This window comes from Salmo salar, chromosome 16 (genome assembly GCF_965601325.2).
Source record: "Salmo salar chromosome 16, fSalSal1, whole genome shotgun sequence".
Taxonomy (NCBI): Eukaryota; Metazoa; Chordata; class Actinopteri; order Salmoniformes; family Salmonidae; genus Salmo; species Salmo salar.
In genome coordinates, this window is record NC_138306.1 from 73,332,131 (window position 1) to 73,355,814 (window position 23,684).

The 23,684-nt window shown below is 40.0% G+C and overlaps 1 non-coding gene across 1 annotated transcript; it reads left to right on the plus strand.

Moving 5' to 3' along the window:
• The first annotated feature begins 1,236 nt into the window (after window positions 1-1,236).
• On the plus strand, window positions 1,237-22,545 carry LOC106574516 (uncharacterized). The gene is made up of 2 exons (XR_014380968.1): window positions 1,237-2,074; window positions 17,065-22,545. It is a non-coding gene; the product is annotated as an uncharacterized LOC106574516 (transcript).
• The last annotated feature ends 1,139 nt before the right edge of the window (window positions 22,546-23,684 follow it).

Here is a 23,684-nt window from a genome sequence, read left to right on the forward strand (position 1 = left end):
AAAAAATGAAATGCGTGTAGTGTATATCCATTAGGTGGCTTGGTGAGCCAGAGTAGCTTACCAAGCAAGCGGGGACGAAGCACTATGTTTTTACTCTAGCTAGCGACGATATTTGAATTTCTGGATCCGGTTGTTATATGCCATTTTTTTTATACAACGGGTGGTTCTAATCCTGAATGCTGATTGGTTAAAACCGCATTCCAGCCAGTGTCTATTCCACAAAATTATTATCTTCACTGTAGATTTGACCCATCACATCACTCTTGAAGAGGGCCACTACGCTCCAGATCGCCTTCTGTGCTTAGAGGTCCTTGATGACGATCTATCCCATCCCATCACACCACTCCTATTAATCATTAATCAACTAAAACAATGGGCATTTATATACTGTGTGCCAGTATTTCTATGCATGTAATGTCTGTGGGTGAATTATGAAACAATTACTGTATGCAGATGTGCAAAAAATTGTGATGTAGATTTGTTGTTGCCATTGCTTGATCTATTTTAAATAATATGTTGCAGATTATGGTTGCTATGGAAACACAGAAACGTAACGAACAATGTTGTCAATATCCAAATATCATCTGCAATACTTTTTACAGTACACTCTTAGAAAAAAAGGTGTCATCTAGAACCTAAAGGGGTTATTCGGCTGGAACCGAAAAGGGTTCTCTTATGAGGACAGCCGAAGAACCCTTTTGGAACCCTTTTTTCTAAGAATGTTGATAATCAGTTGTAATAGGTGGTCATTGCCAGATTATGATGACGTCTTAACTATGACCAGTAAACTACATAATATAGTGGTCAGAATTATGACCAGCTGGTCAAATAGGTCACAATTATCACAAACTGGTGGTAGTAAAAAAATAAAAAATAATGTAATTTTCAACCAGTTTGCGACCGGTAAACTTTAAGACAGTAAAAAAACATCATACTGAGGTCTTTTTAACCAGGTTTTACCCACTGGGGTCGTTCTCTCTTCTGCACACTTTTTGGATTGCCACTAGTTACCACAGCCACAAAGTCAAAATTGTCTAGAGTAAAAATTCATAAAAACAAAAATGTACTTTTTGGTCCTAATTTAAAGTTAGGGTTAGGTTTAAAATCAGATTTTAAAAATATAAATGTTTTAAATAGGCGGGGTTTAGACATCATTTTGACTTTGTGGCTGTGGTTACTAGTGATGAGCCACGTATTGGCCCCTTGGACTTTCCATACTCTGCATTGAGAAGTAAAGTGAAACGTCTGCATGCATTTTACGACATTTCGCTGTGCATGTGATTTGCATATCGGATCATGTAAAATGCCAACTCTCAAGTGCCAATGATTGCAGAAAATAGTCAGCTAGAGTCGTTATCAATCGTTTTTTTTAGGTTGCTGTGTTTGTGTTGTTCCTTTCTAACCCTGATCACACTGCGTCTGGTGTGGAGAGGAATAGCAGACCGTAGATGTGCAGTAGCAACAACTAGCCTTGGATCGTGTGAGATGTTTTTTTTCTTTCTTCTTTGAATCAAATCAAACCAACAGCTTCAATTGCTACCTGCAGAAGCAAACAAAACTGTTGTTCATAGAATAACATAGCAGACTTCGTTGGTTTGCATCCTGTGGTTTTACCCACACCCTTTCTGTTCAGATACAAAACACATCAGAGAAAATGGCGGAACTTGAGAAGGAAGGACAGAACCAAACAATGCATGAGAACCAAGATGAAGATGAGCCCCATTATACTGACGACTCCAAGACAAGCAAGATTCAGGACGACACAAGTTTCGAACAAAAGCTAATTGAAGAGGTCAGAAGGTACAGCAATTTGTACAACACCTCATTGAAAGACTATAAAGACTTCACAATAACCAGCAACAGCTGGAAGGAGATAGCCCAAACTCTGAGAGTAGAAGAACAGATTTGCAGGACGAAATGGAAGAAATTGAGAGACAGATATGTCAGACTAAGGAGGAAAATTAAGGGGAAGAGTGGGGATGCAGCATCAGGAATACAAACACAAATACTCACCACACTGTCCTGGCTGTCTGGCTTCATAAAACACAAGGAGACGAAGTCAGACTATCCACAGGTAAAAATACTACTTCTACTGTCAATTAACATGTTCTAGCCTAGAACACTACCCAGTGGGCCAAACCTGGATGAAAAGACTATGACGTCTTATTCTGGTCACAAACTGAATGTTTTTTTTTGTTAAGTCTTTTTACTGACCATAGTATGAGGTATTTTACTGACCACCATAGGACCAGTTGGTCATAATTCTGACCACTATATTATGTGCTATGTTATGTACTGGTTATAGTTAAAACCATCATAACCTGGTAATGACCACTTGACTACAGTTTATTACCTACTGTAAAAAGTATTTCTGAGGATAAAGTTGGATATTGCATTCTTTTGGTTCATTACATTTCTATTTGTTTCCATAGGTACCAGTTAAAGTTTAATTCTGCAACATATTCTTGCATTTTAAAATAGATCAAGAAATGGCAGAAACAAATCAATTTTTTGCAAATCTGCATACAGTAATTGTTTCATAATTCACCCACAGACATGCGTAGAACGACTGGGACACAGTATATAAAGGCCCATGGTTTTATCTTAATGATTAATAAGAGCTGTGTGATTGAGTAGATCCTCATCAAGGACCTCGGCACAGAAGGCGATCTGGAGCGTAGTGGTCCTCTTGAAGAGTTGTGTGATGGGTCAGATATGCAGTGAAGAGAATCAGCGCATTACAACTATCAATTTGAGATTTTAAAATAACTAGAAAAGGACCTTCCTGAATAAACTTTGTAAACTCAGCTGGCTAGAACTATTTCCATGGTATTAGTTAAAGACGTTTGTGGCTGTTTATAGCTTAGTGAGAGAAAAAAATATCAACTTTGCATCCTACTCCACCACGGAGGTCAAGGGCATATTTTAGGACTTTCCAGAGGGCACGCAACACATCAATCAACCTTGTGAGTTTTCTGGCTTTTCATGACACTTACTGTAAGCATAAAAAGAGATGAAAATAAATGAACGATTGGCATAATGTGGGCATGCCGGACACGACAGAACAGTAACACACAGTAAAATATCTTTAACAGGCAGAATCTACTAAACCTGTCTCGTTGTCTATGTCAATGTCTCAACTGCTCACATTTTCTTACCAACTACAATGGAACACACACGAGTGGTAGCAAAGGCTTGTTCTCTCCTCTGTCCATTCATATTGAAGTGGGACGTTCATTCATTGGTCATCAGTCTGAAACATTTTAAGAGAGGATATCAAAATTAGACAGTAGTTGGATTATTCTGCCCTTGAATTGCGTTCTCATGCAAAACTAGACAGATAGCTAACAACTAAGTCTTCAATAAAACTCCCAAGGTGTGACTTTTCTTAAATGAATATATTGAAAACGTTTGTTGTGAAACTGCAAAATACAGAAAAGAATATACTTTAGTATTCAATTCACATAGACATACTGTAGCTGTACATTATACATTTCAAGTTGAAGTTGCATGAAAATACAAAGCAAGTGCCAAGGTATCATGCATCTGGCATGACGCCAAACCATGTAGCTAATTGTTACTCATATGGTAATTGGCTAACTCCTTTCATTACTCTAATAATGTACAACCATCTCTGTAGAATAACAAAGCATATTACACTAGAAACAGAAACTACAGTATTGTATATTTTACAATTCGTTTGCATGACGCACGAGCAAAGTAATACAGCTGACGGCATACATGAAAGGCATTGCAATTTGTGTGAGTAAATGCAACCAACCAACATTGATATGTAAGCAACTATCAATAACAAGATTATCATCACTAGCTAAATGCTTGAATCGAACTTACAAACAAATATTTTCCGAGGCTGAAGCGTGACAAGAAATAACTACACTGAAAGACCTGCACCGTAGCAGCGTTTTTAGCTGCTTCTATGCATGCAGAACGAATTCTCTACTTCCTGTTTGCGTACAGTCTTTCTAAGTACCAGAAAGCTCCACTAGGGGGCGAATAACACCATGGAACACAATGAAAATCCATCTTAACCATTGTAATAAAATGATCTGTTACCTTCTGACAGGATGGCAGCACATGGATAATGAAAATGTTTAACTCATCTCTAAATGGTAAAGTTTTGCTTAATCCTCCTCATACATGTTATAATAGTCAAACAACTTTTTATAAACACACCGCTCCATAATCCTGAGGACTTTGTCCCGGACAGAGGTTCCCCCAATTGAGGACAGTGAAGCCTCCCCCTTTTTCCTCCAAACATAACGATGGTCATTATGGCCAAACAGTTCTATTTTTGTTTCATCAGACCAGAGGACATTTCTCTAAAAAGTACGATCTTTGTCCCCATGTTCAGTTGCAAACCGTAGTCTGGCTTTTTTATGGCGGTTTTGGAGCAGTGGCTTCTACCTTGCTGAGCGGCCTTTCAGGTTATGTCGATATAGGACTCGTTTTACTGTGGATATAGATACTTTTGTACCCGTTTCCTCCAGTACCTTCAGAAGGTCCTTTGCTGTTGTTCTGGTATTGATTTGCACTTTTCACACCAAGGTACGCGTCTCCTTCCTGAGCGGTATGATGGCTGCGTGGTCCCATGGTGTTTATACTTGTGTACTATTGTTTGTACATATGAACGTGGTACATTCAGGTGTTTGGAAATTGCTCCCATGGATGAACGAGACTTGTGGAGGTCTACAATTTTTTTTTCTTTGTGGTCTTGGCTGATTTCTTTTGATGTTCCCATGATGTCAAGCAAAGAGGCACTGAGTTTGAAGGTAGGCCTTGAAATACATCCACAGATACACCTCCAATTGACTAAAATTATGTCAATTAGCCTATCAGAAGCTTCTAAAGCCATGACATTATTTTCCAGAATTTTCCATGCTGTTTAAAGGTACAGTCAACTTAGTGTATGTGAACTTCTAACCCACTGGAATTGTGATACAGTGAAATAATCTGTCTGTAAACAATTGTTGGAAAAATCACTTGCGTCATGCACTAAGTATATGTCCTAACCACCTTGCCAAAACTATAGTATGTTAACAAGAAATTTGTGGAGTGGTTGAAAAATGAGTTTTAATGACTCCAACCTTTTGTGTATGTAAACTTCCGACTTCAACTGTATGCAATGACTTGTTCAACAACAAATCTTTGTCTATTTATTGAGGCTACCTGACAGCCCTTTTCATTATTTTGTCTACAACACATTTTGATTATGTAATTGCCAAAAATAAATTAACATGGACTATGTACCAGTCTTAAGGGTAGAGGTCGACCGATTATGATTTTTTTAACACCGATACCGATTATTGGAGGACCAAAAAAAGCCGATACTGATTAATCGACCGATTTCTTAAAAAATATATATATTTTTTTTTCTTAAAAAAAAAAAAAAATATATATATATATATATATATATATATATATATTTATATATATATATATATATATATATATATATATATATATATATATATTTATTTATTTGTAATAATTACAATTACAACAATACTGAATGAACACTTATTTTAACTTAATACATCAATAAAAGAAATTTTGCCTCAAATAAATAATGAAACATGTTCAATTTGGTTTAAATAATGCAAAAACAAAGTGTTGGAGAAGAAAGTAAAAGTGCAATATGTGCCATGTAAAAAAGCTAACGTTTAATTTCCTTGCTCAGAACATGAGAACATATGAAAGCTGGTGGTTCCTTTTAACATGAGTCTTCAATATTCCCAGGTTAGAAGTTTTAGGTTGTAGTTATTATAGGACTATTTCTCTCTATACGATTTGTATTTCATATACCTTTGACTATTGGATGTTCTTATAGGCACTTTAGTATGGCCAGTGTAACAGTATAGCTTCCGTGCCTCTCCACGCTCCTACCTGGGCTTGAACCAGGAACACATCGACAACAGCCACCCTCAAAGCAGCGTTACCCATGCAGAGCAAGGGGAACAACCACTCCCAAGTCTCAGAGCGAGTGACGTTTGAAACACTATTAGCGCGCACCCGGCTAACTAGCTAGCCATTTCACATCGGTTACACCAGCCTAATCTTGGGAGTTGATAGGCTTGAAGTCATAAACAGCGCAATGCATTGCGAAGGGCTGCTGGCAAAACGCACGAAAGTGCTGTTTTGAATGAATGCTTACGAGCCTGCTGCTGCCAACCACCGCTCAGTCAGACTGCTCTATCAAATCATAGACTTAATTATAACATAATAACACACAGAAATACGAGCCTTAGGTCATTAATATGGTCGAATCCGGAAACTATCATCTCGAAAACAAAACGTTTTTCCTGTCAGTGAAATACGGAACCGTTCCGTATTTTATCTAACGGGTGGCATCCCGAAGTCTAAATATTCCTGTTACATTGCCCAACCTTCAATGTTATATCATAATTACGTAAAATTCTGGCAAATTAGATCGCAACGAGCCAGGCGGCCCAAACTGTTGCATATACCCTGACTCTGTGTGCAATGAACGCTAGAGATGTGACACAATTTCATGTTAGCAGGCAATATTAACTAAATATGCAGGTTTAAAAATATATACTTGTTTATTGATTTTACAGAAAGGCATTGATGTTTATGGTTAGGTACATTTTTTCGCAAATGCGCTTGTTTAATCAACACCCGAGTGCAATGTAAGGCAGGTGGTTAGAGCGTTGGACTAGTAACTGGAATCCCCCCTGAACAAGGCAGTTAACCCCCGTTCCTAGGCCGTCATTGAAAATAAGAATGTCTTAATCTGACTTGCCTAGGTAAATAAAGGTATAACATTTTTTTTTTTTTTTTAATCGGCAAATCGGTTGCCAAAATCGGCCGCCCTCTACTTAAGGGGCATGAAATCAGCATGGCAGGTTGATGGGCTCAGTGTACATTTATTTACAGGTGAAAGCACCATATTATACAAAATATAGAAGTAGATTTATCAAATATACACAGGCAAAAGCCCAAAAGAAATAGGATGGGTTAAGCTTGACACAGAGGCTATCTGAACGGACACTGGTAGAGGGCAAGACTGCACAGCCTCCCCTTGAGAAACCAAATAGAATCTTTCTAACAGAAGCTGAGGTACATACAGTGCATTCGGAAAGTATTCAGACCCCTTGCCTTTTTCTAAATTTTCTTACGTTACAGCCTTACTCTAAAATGCATTAAATCATTTTTCCCCTCATCAATCTACACACTACCCCATAATGACAAAGCAAAAACAGGTTTTTAGTTGTTGTTTTTAACATTTTTATTGAACTGATATTACATTTACATAAGTATTCAGACCCTTTACTCAGTACTTTGTTGTAGCGCCTTTGGGAGTGATTACAGTCTCAAGTCTTCTTTGGTATGGCTCTACAAGCTTGGCACACTTGCATTTGGGGAGTTTCTCCCATTCTTCTTTGCAGATCCTCTCAAGCTATGTCCGGTTGGATGGGGAGCGTCGCTGCACAGCTATTGTCAGGTCTCTCCAGAGATGTTTGATCGGGCAGGGCCATTCAAGGACATTCAAAGACTTGTTCCTAAGCCACCCCTGCATTGTCTTGGCTGTGTGCTTAGGGTTGTTGTCCTGTTGGGAGGTGAACTTTCGCCCCAGTCTGAGGTCCTGAGCGCTCTGGAGCAGGTTTTCATCAAGGATCTCTCTGTACATTGCTCCGTTCATCTTTCCCTCGATCCTGACCAGTCTCCCAGTCCCTGCCGCTGAAAAACATCCCCACAGCATGATGCTGCCACCACCATGCTTCACCGTAAGGAATGGTGCCAGGTTTCCTCCAGATGTGACGCTTGGCATTCAGGCCAAAGAGTATAATCTTGGTTTCATCAGACCAGAATCTGATTTTTCATAGTCTGAGAGTCCTTTGGAGTCCATGTGCCTTTACTGAGAAGTGGCTTCCGTCTGGCCACTCTACCATAAAGGCCTGATTGGTGGAGTGCGGCAGAGTTGGTTGTCCTTCTGGAAGGTTCTCTCGTCTCCACAGAGTAACTCGGGAGCCCTTCTCCCCCTCAACGTACAATTCCTTCAACCTCGTGGCTTGGTTTTTTCTCTGACATGCACTGTCAACTGCGGACCATATTTAGACAGGTCTTAGTCTTTCCAAATCATGTCCAATCAATTGAATTTACCACAGGTGGACTCCAATCAAGTTGTAGAAACACCTCAAGGATGATCAATGGAACAGGATGCACCTGAGCTCAATTTTGAGTCTGTTTTTTATACATTTGGAAACATTTCTAAAAATCTGTTTTTCGCTTTGTCATTATGGGCTATTGTGTGTAGATTGAATAAGGCTGTAATGTAACAGAATGTGGAAAAAGTCAAGGGGTTTGAATACTTTCTGAATGCACTGTATATGCACTTCCCAGCAAACATGACCCCATTCAGTGGGCAAGGTGGCCACGGGCAAGCCCAACTCCGGTTATCCTGCACCAAGCAGAATGCGACTAAGATCTCTGGCAAAAATAAAACATTTCAGGCAATTTTCACCTACCATGCTAGTAGGCCTAACTGTTGCTTGATGCCCCATTGCTGGTGAGCTTGCAAAGTAAACAGTTAATATTCTTGATCACCAAAACATTTTTGGAGCTGCATATTTATTTATGGCAATCCTCTCTCCCTACAAATTGATGTTTGCACTGCCCCCGATCCAATAGCTGTACAGCAAATCTGTTCACTAGCTCACCGGACCTGTGCTGACCTGTGCTAAGTTTACTGGTCCAATCAGAGGGCCAAGTATGCGTTTCAATATCCAATCTGTTGCACGTTTTGTTGCTAGGGGAATCCATGGAGACTGCCCCAAAATTAGTGACAAAATTTTACAAAACCTGGCCACATAATTTCAAGTCATCAGTCTCAAGTCAAGGTCTCAGGTTTTGAGCCTCCATGTCAAGTCTAGTTATTTTATATCAAGTTGAGTCTCAAGTCATCAAATTTGTGACTCAAGTCAGACCCGAGTCCAAGTCATATCACTAAAGTCCACAACTCTGGCTAGTACAAACTTAGCTCTTACCAAGCTGGTTAGTAGGAATCATTACACATTGAAGATCAGCGTATCAAAGAGGAAAAAAACATTTGAAACTTACTGTCAATGACTATGGATTTAAGGAGGGGTGGTTCTGTTCTCTCCTTTCGCTGGGATGTGGCTGAAAAGGTAATCGGTAACTGAGTGTGTGGCCAAGCACTGAAAACATCTCTACTTCACTGACACTCAACACTGGGGCCCCACAAGGGTGTGTGCTCAGCCCCCTCCTATACTCCTTGTTCACCCACGACTGCGTGGCCATGCACGCCTCCAACTCAATCGTCAAGTTTGCAGATGACACAACAGTAGTGGGCTTGATTACCAACAATGACGAGACAGCCTACAGGGAGGAGGTGAGGGCACTTGGAGCGTGGTGTCAGGAAAACAACCTCTCACTCAACGTCAACAAAACAAGACATGATCGTGGACTTCAGGAAACCGCAGAGGGAGGACCCCCCTATCCACATCGAAGGGACAGAAGTGGAGAAGGTGGAAATTATTTTTTAATTTTTTTAAGTTCCTCGGCATACACACATCACAAACAAACTGAAATGGTCCACTCACACAGACAGTGTGGTGAAAAAGGCGCGACAGCGCCTCTTCAACCTCCGGAGCCTGAATAAATTTGGCTTGTCATCCAAAACCCTGACAAACTTTTACAGATGCACAATCGAGAGCATCCTGTCGGGCTGTATCACAGCCTGGTATGGCAACTGCACTGCCCTCAACCGCAAGGCTCTCCAGAGGGTGGTGTGGTCTGCACAACGCATCACCGGGGGCAAACTACCTGCCCTCCATGACACCTACAGCACCCGATGTCACAGGAAGGCCAAAAAGATCAACAACATCAACCACCCGAGCCGCTGCCTGTTCACACCACTACCATCCAGAAGGCGAGGTCAGTACAGGTGTATCAAAGCTAGGATTGAGGGACTGAAAAACAGCTTCTATCTCAAGGCCATCAGACTGCTAACCAGCAATCTCTAACTCAGAGAGGCTGCTGCCTACATTGAGACCCAATCACTGGCCACTTTAGTAAATGGATCACTAGTCACTTTATACAATGCACTCTAAATAATGCCACTTCAATAATGTTTACATATCTTACATTACTCATATCACATGTATATTTTTTATACCATCTATTGTACCTGTCTATGCCGCTCGGCCATCGCTCATCCATATACTTACATGTACATATTCTCATTCACCCCTTTTAGATTTGTTTGTTGGGGAATTGTTAGATTACTTGTTAGATATTACTGCACTGTCAGAACTAGAAGCACAAGCAATTCGCTACACTCGCATTAACATCAGCTAACCTTGTGTATATGGCAAATAAAATTTGATTTGATGTTTAACATAGAAATTCTATCTAATCGAATCCACAGATTGCGAGTTGAAGATAAATACTTTTACTGGGTAATTGAGTAATTACCCAGTATTACCCAGTATGAGTAATTGACTGACCCGGTCTCTCCAAATCTCCCAACAGTACTATTTCATGGTCAATTTTAGAACAATGTTATGCATTTTAGCCATTCCTGAACCTGAGATGAGAAACAGGCTACCAGAGGGCAGAGCTTCAATGATTGTATGCCCCAAATATTCAACATTTTGTTGGTGGCAAGAATACTATATAATAATTTTAGCTGGAAAGCACGAAGTCTTGAATCTTGCGTGGTTTTATATATCAACTCATACACCCTGTACCATGGAATCGGTACATCAAAAATCTCTTCCCAACTATTTTGTAATCTGTATGGCACAGCCGTCAACACCCTGGTCCTCAAATGAAACGGGTATACTTTCCTATTTATGCTATTTTTATTCCTCCGCCAGTTTTGATCCTTTTCTATTGGGAAGACAAACCAGTTCCCTACCTCAGCCATCTGCCTCCTCCATTTTTGGGGTAATGCTGGTTGTACCCTTGGATTGAGCAGACATTCCCATACAATTCTGATAACTCAATGAAAGACACAATTCTACCATTCCAATGTACAATATAATTTAAGAACAAAATACCCTTTTCAAACATCTTTCCCATAAATACAGGTATTTTATCAACCAGCACATTTTGAGTTGAGTTATAATATTTGTTCTATCTTTTCAGGCCATTTTTAAAAAATGGATGAGCTTTTCTTAGTAATCTACTTGAGAACCATAGGGTTCAGGTAAAACTTTATAATAAGTGAAGCTTTTAGAGAGGTTTAGTGCTTTTATATTTAATAATCTCAACCTACCCTATTCATTATATAGATAGGCACGCTTTATTTTGTCTGGTTTAGCATCCCAGATAAAGCAAAATATCTTTTGCTCATATGATTTGAAAAACAAATCATCAGGAATAGGCAGTGCCATAAGTGAGTAAACTGAGAATGACTAAGGAGTAAATCAGGGCAATTTGTCCATAAATAGACAGGTATTTACCTCTATGGTTGCAGGATATTGTCTTTTTTTTAAATGTTTGTATTGAAATTCATTGTGGAGAGCACATTTTATATATTTTGTGATATGAATACCAAGTATGTCTACTTCACCGTCAGACCATTTTATAGGTAAACTGCAGGGTAATGTAAAAGCTGTATTTTTTTAAAGATCCAATACGTAATATTGTACACTTATCATAATTAGGTTTTAGTCCAGAGAGTCCAGAAAAGTTATCTACATCTTCAATGAGACATTGCAGGGATCTAGCTTGCGGACTTAATCAAAAACTTCAGTTGTCGGCATATGTGGACACCTTTTGATTTTAAGCCTTGGATTTCTAATCCTCTGTTATTGAATCTGATTTTAATAGCTAGCATTTCGATGACCATAATGAATAGATATGGTGACAGTGGACACCCTTGTTTAACTCCTCTTGACAATTCAAAACTCTGAGAAGTAGCCGCAATTTACTGTTTTACACCTGGGGTTGCAATACATTACTTTTATCAATTTTTATAAGAGAATAACCGAAATTGAAAAAATGTATACGTAAAATCCAGTCTTACTTTATCAAATGCCTTTCAAAATCCGCTATAAATACCAGGCCTGGCTTCTTAGATGTTTGATGTTCTATTTATTTCTAGTTGTTGTCGTATATTATCTCCAATCTATCGTCTATGTAAAATCCTGTCTGATCAGGATGAACAATACCCGCTAAAACCTTTTTTAATTCTGAGTGCTATGCATTTCGATAGTATTTTTGCATCACAACATTGAAGTATAAGAGGCCTCCAGTTTTTTTTAGACTGGATCTTTATATTTGCCATCTGGGTCTTGTTTTAGTAATAGTGAAATCAGACCTTCCTGCTGAGTACCTGACAGATTATCATTTCTTTAGGAGTAGTTAAAACAAGCTGACAATGGAGCTTTGAGTATATCAAAAAAGGCTTGATATACCTCTACCGGTATGCCATCAAGCCCTGGGGTTTTTCCAGACTGAATGGATTTAAAAGCCTCAAAGTTCTTCCTCTGCAATTTGGCCTTCGCGCTGATCTTTCTGTAGTTTTTGTAACATTTTTTTGGAAAAAGTATTATTTGGAAAGTATTCCTTACCGTAATCGTCATTAAGTGGATGAGGATGAGTCGGAAAAGAGAACATCTGCTTAAACTATTTAGCTTGAAGAGTGAGTTTCCTGTAAACAGTATGTTATATTCCTTTTCTTTTAGCCACGTATACTTTTTTTTATAATCAGCTAAACTGTTAGTTATAACTGGATATACTTATTTCACCCCTTACCAAAACTAGATACTATTCTCAGTCTAAATTGACCATAATTAGTGCTTGTAAAGTTACTGCCATAAGAGGTATTATGACGGAGATTTCAAATGTCTGATATTTAGAATTCAAACAGGTTCTAGCAATATTTGTTTTATTCCCTTGCCTGTGAGCTAATGCCACAGATGTTCGAAAATTTAGTCAAGATATTGTGTGTGTAGTCAATTGGAGTAGGTTGATGTGTATGACATTGGATGTGATTTAGTGCGAGTGTATGATGTCTGAATAAGACTGTGTGATGTCCAAATAAATAATAACCCAGCCAATTTGCATGGTTGAGTGTCAGTGTGTAACATGCAGTGGTGGAAAAAGTACTCAATTGTCATACTTGAGTAAAAGTAAAGATACCTTTAACAGAAAATGACTCAAGTGAAAGTTACCCAGTAAAATACTACTTGAGTAAAAGTCTAAAAGTATCTGGTTTTAAATGTACTTAACAGTGGTAGAATACTAAATTGTCATACTTTAGTAAAAGTAAATGCTATTCATCAAATTCCTTATATTAACCAAACCTGACAGCACTATTTTCGTATTATTTTTAATTACGGACAGAAATGGGCACACTCCAACATAATTTACAAACACAATAGTTGTGTTTTGTGAGTCTGTCAGATCAGAGGCAGTAGGGATGACCAAGCGTTATATTGATAGGTGCCATAATTCTGTTCTGCTTGAGCATTCTAAATGTAACGTGTACTTTTGTGTGTCAGGGAAAATGTAAGGAGTAAAAAGTACATTATTTTCTTTAGGAATGTAGTGGAGTAAAAGTTGTCTAACATAAATGGTAAAGTACAGATATGACCTAAGTAGTACTTTAAAGTATTTTTACTTAAGTACTTTACACCACTGGTAACATGAAGTGAGAATAGCCTTAATATTCAGGATGATAATTGTAATCCATATTGTATCACCAACATAGTTGCATAATAATTACCTTTAACATAATTTTCATAGAAAAACACATCCCAACATTTCCATAGCAATTGACGTTTCACGTGATCATGGCCGACATCTTCCATTACTATATAGACGGCTTCACTACAGTACAAATGTATCCCGTACAATATATTATTCCCCAATGTACCTGTTCTGATATCTTCCCCTTGCTTGTTGTAAACATAGATAAAAATGTAGACAGACATAGACAAACATTAAATTATAGAAAAGTTATTGACGAGAGAGAGATCAAGTGTGTGTATAAGTCCGTGTGTGTATGTCTGTATGTGTAAGCGAGCATGTAATTGAGTGCGTGTATGTTCATATCAACTTCATAGTTTTCAGATATTTTTACAGTTCCCATCCTTTTTTTTTTTTTTTCATAACCTGATGTCCCCGTAGAATTTAGTACAGCCATGGTGTTATGGAGCTGTCTCGCAAGAGCCGTCCATCTATAAAGAGTTTGTCCACAATGAGAAAGGCACGCTTACCCCTCTCCCTCTGTTGCCTCTGTACAGGATACAGCCTCTTGCGACGTTCACTTATCTTCTGTGGAAATTGGTAATTGAGACTGAATTTGGTCAGGGACCTTTGGTCTTGTCGCTCTGAGCTCCAAGTCTGTGTACTTTGTGGAAAGCCACCCTGTTTAGTCTCTAGAGAAAGTTACAAAGGGGTATTGCATGAATTCCTTTATTGCGCCCTCTGGATTATTGGATGCGTCATCAGGAATCCCAGAAAATATTAGATTTTCACGCATGCTACGGCTTTGTATGTCTCGTAGCGACTCCCTCATCACCCTGTTTCCCCTGAGTAGACAATCCATGTTGGAATCGAGGGTTTTTACCTTGGCTGTGAGTGCCTTGTTCTCTCCTTAATATCACTCTGGCTAAACTCCAAACTCCCCCACAGCTCTGCTACCTCCTCACACAACTTTTAAAGTGCATGGATTCCAGCAAGAGCACTGGCCTCTACTTCAACGGTAAGTAAATCGTCCCTGTCTGTAGATGAATGTCTTATTTAATTTTTTTGGTTGGGTTAGAGTTCTTTTGTGAGGTAGCCGGATCTTTCTACGATGGAGTATGTTGTTCCTCCATAGCATAAAGCTGTTGATACTCGTCGATTTCCTTCAGGATCTCCTTAGTATCCAGGTTGGCTCTGAACTGCAACCAGTTGTTTACAAATGTTTTTAACGATGCATCTTTCTCACGATGACCGTGCTTTCACTTGTTTGATTGTAATTAACAGGCTGCTCCGTGAACTCTCGCGTCAACGAAGCTTTGGTTTTCTATAGTATGTAAAGTTGGCTAGTTAGCTGATAAACAACTCATTCTAGTCAGCACCTACTGGACCGCTGCATCAGAGAGTCAGACGATGACAACTCTATTCTTGCTAACACACTGTTCTTCCTAAACAAGTCTGCTCTGGGCTTTATGGATACTGACCACGAATAGGAGATTTGATGTGTAATGTAATAAGCAGTAAATATTCAATATTGTCTGTGCACTTAGCTAGCTACCATCCCATAGCATACATTGCATTTGAAGTGTGACTGGCTCATCCGTGGATATACGGAGACAATTTCCTATTTTTCTTCCCTTTTTGTTGTCACTCCTGTTGGTCTCCCAAGTGGGGATTCATGCTCTCTGATTGGGTTAATCTCACTAGGGTAGGGGGCAGCAATCAACATTTTGGATGAAAAGCATGCCCAAAGTAAACTGCCTGCTACTCAGGTCCAGAAGCTAGGATATGCATATAATGGTAGATTTGGATAGAAAACACTCTAAAGTTTCCAAAACTGTTAAAATAATGTCTGTGAGTATAACAGAACTGATATGGCAGGTGAAAACCTAAGGAAAATCCATCCAGGAAGTGCTATTATTTTGAAATGCCTGTTTTTCCATTGAAAGCCTATCCACCATACAAAGACTTATGACGCAGTTCACGATCCCTATGGCTTCCACTACATGTGGCCAGTCTTTAGGCATTGTTTCAGGCTTTTACTCTGAAAAAATGAGGGAGATACACCACTTTCAATGAGAGGACAGTGGAAATTTCCAGACATGAGTCCAGCGAGTGACCGGGAGCGCACCTTTCTTGTTTCTCCTTTTCTTTTGACGAAGCTTTTGTCCGGTTGAAATATGATCGATTATTTATGACAAAAACAACCTGAGGATTGATTATAAACATCGTTTGACATGTTTCTACAAACTTTTATGGTACTTTTTTGATTTTTCGTCTGTCTTTTGTGACCGCGCTTTAATCCAATGGATTACTGAACAAAACGCACAAACAAAATTGAGGTTTTTGAATATAAAGAGGGACATTATCGAACAAAACGAACATTTATTGTGCAACATGGAGTCTTGGGAATGCAATCATATATGAAAATCATCAAAGGTAAGTGATACATTTTATCGCTATTTCTGAGTTTTGTTACTCCTCTTCTTGGCTGCTAACTGTTTGTAATGATTTGTCTGCTGGGCGCTGTTCTCAGATAATCGCGTGGTTTGCTTTCGCCGTAAAGCCTTTTTGAAATCTGACACAGCGGTTGGATTAACAAGAAGTTTATCTTTCAGCTGATGTATAACACTTATATGTTTCATGAATTTGTATAATGAGTATTTCTGTTTTTGAATTTGGCGCTCTGGCCAACATGGCCAACATTCACTGGATGTTGGCCAGGTGGGACGGTAGTGTCCCACACCCCCTAGATAGGTTAAAGACAAGTTGTTGGCCACTGACAAGTATTGCGATTCTACAAGTAGAAACACTAAGTTTGTTGCTACCGGGTTGGCACGCAGCAGGTACCGCATTTGTTCTTGCAAGAGAAGGCCTCTCTCAGTGATAAATACCTATCGGCAGTGAGATTCTCAGTGTGTTTCATGCTTTAGATAACTGGTCAGTAGATCAATCAGATTTCAACCCAAAGCCAGATATCAACCCAAATAAGAATAATTTTTCATGACGTCGAAAAGATGTCATGAAAAATACGTCCTGACCAAATTTCAACCAGGAAAATGACGTCTTTATCATGTCATATGCCCACTGGGTAGCCTATACTATGGTGAGCTCTAGACCTAATGAAAAGCAATACATTATAATGTTGATACTGCTAGGTATTTCAAATGATTAGAACTAGCTACTACTGTAAAAATGTATATACCTAAGTTATGTTTAGCTATTTATTGAATGCTATCTATTCTAATTTGGACTTGAACCGTAATGAAAAGTAGACTATATTATCTATTACAAAATGATGTTTTAGAGAACACAGATGCTACTAAGCCTACTGGTAATTATGCCATTTTTAAAATGTTTTTCCAGGAAGAGGAGATGGACACCTCAGAAGATCTGCAAGATGACAACCTGATTGAGGGGGAACACTTCCACAGTTCTAATAATGAGCAGCAAGATGGACATTTGGTAGTTAGGAGGAATGTAATATTAGAACGAACAAAATTCAACCAAAGACAACAGGAAGCAGGAGAGACAGCAGATGATTTTATCTCTGCACTTCATTGTTTGTCAGAACATTGTGGCTATGGAGCTCTGCTCAGTGAGATGATAAGAGACAGACTAGTCGCAGGCTTACTTGACAGAAGACTGTCCAAGCAATTACAAATGGACCCAGAACTCACACTGGATAAAGCTGTCACACACATTCGTCAAACTGAAATTGTGGAAAAGCAACAGGACCTGCAGGAGAATATCTTCAAAGCTGCCAGCAGCATGGAAAATGAAGACTGTTCATGTAGAAAACATCAATGCCCAGCCAATGTCCAGTGCCAATCAGAGAAGAATCAAAACTCAGAAAGACCACAACAACCCCAAACAACGCAGGAGAATGAAGAAGATCCCCTAGATACTGATGGCTTCAGTACTGGAGGAGAAAAACCTCACTACTGCGCCTACTGCGGTAGGAGCTTTCAAAAAGTAAGGGATCTTATAAGACACCAGCGAACGCATACTGGAGAGAAGCCTCACCACTGCCCTGATTGTGACAGAAGTTTTGCTCGATTAGATAAGCTTAAATTACACCAGCGAACACATACTGGAGAGAAGCCTCACCACTGCCCTGATTGCGACAAAAGTTTTGCTCGATTAGATAAGCTAAAGATCCACCAAGAAATACATATAGGAGTGAAGCCTCACCACTGTCCTGATTGCAACAGAAGATTTGCTCGATTAGATAAGCTTAAGTCACACCAAAAAATACATGCAAAAGACAAACGTATTTTTCATTCCTCTGACTGTGTGAAAAGCTTTGTCCTATTAGAGAAGCTTAAAAAACACCAGCTGGAGAATACCTTCAAAGCTACCAGCAGTGCATCCAATGTAGATTGTGTGCTCACACAGCAGAGAACATTCAGCAAAGTCAGAGAGAGTAAAAGGCAGCAGAGTAAAATACGAGCTAGAGCTCCAGGAAAGAGAACACCAACACATAGCAAATCAATGCAGGAGAAGGAAGGGGAGCCCCTAGATACTGATGACTCGGATGATTGGATCGAGGGTTTCGGTCCTGGAGGAGAGAAGCCTCACTACTGCTTTGACTGCGGTAAGAGCTTTAGAAAAGTGAGGGATCTTATAAGACACCAGCGAACACATACAGGAGAGAAGCCTCACCACTGCCCTGTTTGTGATAGAACTTTCGCTAGATTAGACAAACTTAAATTACACCAAGAAATACATACAGGAGTGAAGCCTCACCACTGCCCTGAATGTGAGAGAAGTTTTGCTCGATTAGATAATCTTAAATTACACCAAAAAATACATATAAAAGAGGAACATAATGTCACACTGAACCATCAAACTGAAATGAATGTAGATTGTGTGCACACACAGCAGAGAACAGCCAGCAGAGGCAGGCAGAAGAGTAAAATGCGAGCTAGTGCACCAGGGGGAAAAATGGGCCAGTCACAGCCAGGCAAAGACTCCCCTTACAAAAGTTCAGTTCGAAAGAATCAACACTCAGAAAAACTGCGACTACCCCAAACAACGCAGGAGAATGAAGAGGATCCTGAAGATACTTCTGATAACTGGACAGAGAGTTTTAGTACTGTAGAGAAGCCATACATCTGCTCCGACTGCGGTAAGAGCTTCAGACTAGAGAATCGTCTTATAAGACATCAGCGAACACATACAGGAGAGAAGCCTTACGACTGCCCTGACTGTGACAAAAGTTTTGCGCGATTAGATCATGTTAAGTCACACCAAAAAACACATATGAAGGAGGAACGTAATTTCCGCTGCTCTGACTGTGTGAAAAGCTTTGTCCGATTGGAACAGCTTGAAAAACATCAGCTAACACACAAGAAAAGTTACCGCTGTTCAAAGTGTGATGAAAGGTTTTCAGATCTGGTTGACTGGAAAGCACACTTTTTAGTACACAGAGAAATCCTTCACTGTCCTGACTGTGACAAGCAGTTCTTGTACAAGGGACTTTTTGAAAGACACAGGAGAACACATTTGAGAAAAAGAGAGAAATTTCTCTGCACAATATGTGGAAAGGAGATTCACAACTTTAAAATACACATGCGAGTACACACTGGAGAGAAACCATATCACTGCACTGAGTGTGGGAAGAGTTTTGCGTATACAAAATCATACAAAACACATATATTAACACATACCTCTGGTGAAAGAGCAACCTATCCTTGTTTGGAATGTGGAAAGACTTTTACTCGCATAGATGGCATGGTGAGACACGTGAGGAGGGTTCATACTGGAGAGAGAAATCATCAGTGCGGAGACTGTGGAAAACGATTCTTTCGAAAAGAGTCACTGAAGAGACACAGTCTAGTTCATACCGGAGAGAAACCATACCAATGCTCTGTCTGTGGGCAACGCTTCTCCCAAGATGGCGACAGAAAACGCCACGAGAAGAGGCACTACTCTGGTGTCTCAGAGTTCCTTGATCTATAATGCAGAAGTGGTGTTTGATTGGGTGGGTTCCTGCAATACCAATGTGATTTCTAACCAGGTGGCCTGGAATTGCCACCACAGACTGTAGAAAATACACACAGACAGACTGTTGCTGATACACAAGTCTGAGTATTACTGTTTTCATTTAAGTATTTATTTTTTTCAAAGTCTTATTTGAAATGTTTTAATATTTTGTTTCAACAAAAGCATAGTATACTATCAATAGCGTTCATTGTTAAATTATGGGCCTTCCCCATTGGTGATTTGCAGTCAGCTATATTGTATTAAAGATGCGCAATGCAGAAATCTCCACCATTTTCCTGGTTGCTAAAATTCGAATAGTTCGCCTAATTTCAATTTATGTGACAAAACAAGCAAGTATAGTGTACAATGGTACCATCTATACCGTTGTGAAATATATTTTCCAGAACAGAAAAGACTGTATTTTCAGCTGGTGTACAAAACCGAAAGTGAAAGAACGGTAAGCATAGAAATGGCGCACATAGAACATATCTACCGCTTCTTAGACTTGCTTTTGATGAGTAACAGATCTATAACACACATTATGTGAATTTGGTCAGGTCGCCCAAAAAGTGACATATTGCAGCTTTAATGTTGATATTTTGATTATCAGGTGGGCCACAAGCTACTTTGAAAAGATGCCAATGAAAGGTTCCCAACTACAACCTTCGAGTGTATACATTTAAGCTGCAGAGTTCAAACAAATTCTCCAGCTGGCTGCCACCTACGAGGGATCAGCGACCCGGAGTTAGGACAAGGCAGGGTGGGCATCTACAGATCAGATACACCACTGAACTCTACAGACAAAGCCCAATACCTTGCCTGGCCAACCATTTACAACGATCCCGCCAACTGATGTTTCTTCTCCACAATGAGTCTGGATTTGCCTTAGAATGCGAACACATTCTGACCTTTCTGATTGGTCCCAGAAATCGATGGGTTGGGCCAGCGCCGGCCTGCATGATGACGTTATCAACTTTGATACTTTGCGTGGTTAAGATTTTTTAGACTATCCAATCACTGATGATTTTGTTTTGTACAGTGCTTCTTATTTTGAAGTCACACAAATAACTTCTAGGATGGCAACGCCTTCAGAAAGTTCATACCCCTTGACTTATTCCACAATCTGTTGTTACAACCTGAATTCTAAATCAAAAAAAATTCTCACCCATCTATACACATTACCACATGACAATGTGAAAACATTTCAAAAAACATGTTATCAAATTTATAGAAAATGAAATATCAAATTTACTTAAGTATTCACACCCTTTGCGATGACACTCCAAATTGAGTTCAGGTGCATCCAATTTCCTTTGATCATCCTTGAGATGTCGCTACAACTTGATTGGAGTCCACCTGTGGCCAATTCAATTGTTTGGACATGATTTAGAAAGAAACACACCTCTATATAAAGGCCCACAGTTGACAGTGCATGTCAGAGCAGAAACTATACCATGAAGTCCAAGGAACTGTCTGTAGATCTCCGGGAGAGAATTGTGATGACGCATATATCTGGGAAAGGGTACCGTATAAAACAATTTCTAGAGTGTTGAAAGTTTCCAAGAGCACAGTGGTCTCCCTCATTGGGAAATTAAAAAAATGTGGAACTACCCAGACTGCCGAGAGCTGGCCGTCCGACCAAACTGAGCAACCGGTCAAAAAGGACCTTGGTCAGAGAGGTGACCAAGAACCCAATGATCACTCTGACAGAAATACAGAGTTCCTTGACTGAGATAGAAAAACCTGTCAGAAGGACAACGGTCTCTACAGCACTTCACCAATCTGGGATTTACGGGAGTGGCCAGACAGAAGCCACTCCTGAGAAAAAGGCACATAACAGCACCCCTGGAGGTTGCAGAAAAGCACGTGATCGACTGAGAGAATAAGGCAAAAGATGCTGTGGTCTGATGAGACAATTTTTACTCTTTGACCTCGAATGCAAAGCGCTATGTCTGGAGAAAACCAGGCACAACTCATCACCCATCTAACACCATCCCTACGGTGAAGCATGGTGGTGGCAGCATGCTATGGGGGATGCTATTCAGCGGCAGGGATTGGGTGACTTGAAAGGATAGTGAGAGCAATGAATGGAGCCAAATACAGGCAAATCCTTGATAAGAAGGTGTGCAAATAACCTTAGACTGGGGGCGAAGATTTACGTTCCAACAGGACAATGACCCCAAGCATACAGCCAAAGCAATGCTGGAATGGCTTCAGAACAAGACTGTGAAAGTCCTTGAGTGGCCCAGACTTGAAATCCATTGAAAATCTGTGGAAAAACTTCTGTCACTGCCGCTCCCCATCTAACTTGAGGTTGAGAAAATCTGCAAGGAAGAATGGGAGAAAATCACCAAATCCAGATGTGCCACGCTGATACAGACATACCCAACACGACTCAAAGATGTAGAAGCACCTTTGGCGGCGATTACAAAGTATTGACTCGGGGGTGTGAATTATGTAAATTAGATATAATTTAATACATTTTCTAAAAACATATCGCGTTTGTCATTATGGTGTATGTTGTGTAGATGGGTGTGATTTATTTTTATTTTTTTAAATGCATGTTGAATTCAGGTTGTAACACAATGTGGTCAAGTGGTATAAATACTTTCTGAAGCCAATGTATGTAGCGATAGAGCAGTGGAATTAGGTTCAGGGTGTTGTCAGGCAACCCAATACCATAATTAGTTAGGCTTTTACATGTCACTAGATGGGGTAGATGTTCACATTAAAAAAAAATGTTTTGTGTGTTTCTGCTTTTAATCATGTTCATATTTGTATATTGTTGTTCCCTCTGTGTTATACAATCTGCCTTGCAAACTATAATTTTGAATAAAAGACAAGTGGGCATAGTTCAAATGTTGGGGAGACTCTCTTTGGCTGTGTTTACACAGGCAGCCCATTTCTGGGGTGCATTTAGTTAATCCAACGGTTTGTACTGAATGACACATTTTCCCAAAACGGTGCACACCGTTCAACAGCAATTCAGTACAGTACTGTTGGAGTTTAACCTCTGGGATCGGTGACCCCCCCCCCCCCCCCCCTGCGGGACAGTTGAGCTAACGTAGGCTAATGTGATTAGCATGAGGTTGTAAGTAACAAAAAAATCCGAGGACATATCTGATATGGGCAGAAAGCTTAAATTCTTGTTAATCCAACTGCACTGTCCAATTTACAGTAGCTATTACAGTGAAATAATATCATTCCATTCTTTGAGGACAGCGCACAATTATGAACTTGAAAATATACACTGCTCAAAAAAATAAAGGGAACACTTAAACAACACAATGTAACTCCAAGTCAATCACACTTCTGTGAAATCAAACTGTCCACTTAGGAAGCAACACTGATTGACAATACATTTCACATGCTGTTGTGCAAATGGAATAGACAACAGGTGGAAATTATAGGCAATTAGCAAGACACCCCCAATAAAGGAGTGGTTCTGCAGGTGGGGACCACAGACAATTCTCAGCTCCTATGCTTCCTGGCTGATGTTTTGGTCACTTTTGAATGCTGGCGGTGCTTTCACTCTAGTGGTAGCATGAGACGGAGTCTACAACCCACACAAGTGGCTCAGGTAGTGCAGCTCATCCAGGATGGCACATCAATGCGAGCTGTGGCAAGAAGGTTTGCTGTGTCTGTCAGCGTAGTGTCCAGAGCATGGAGGCGCTACCAGGAGACAGGCCAGTACATCAGGAGACGTGGAGGAGGCCGTAGGAGGGCAACAACCCAGCAGCAGGACCGCTACCTCCGCCTTTGTGCAAGGAGGAGCAGGAGAAGCACTGCCAGAGCCCTGCAAAATGACCTCCAGCAGGCCACAAATGTGCGTGTCTGCTCAAACGGTCAGAAACAGACTCCATGAGGGTGGTATGAGGGCCCGACGTCCACAGGTGGGGGTTGTGCTTACAGCCCAACACCATGCAGGACGTTTGGCATTTGCCAGAGAACACCAAGATTGGCAAATTCGCCACTGGTGCCCTGTGCTCTTCACAGAT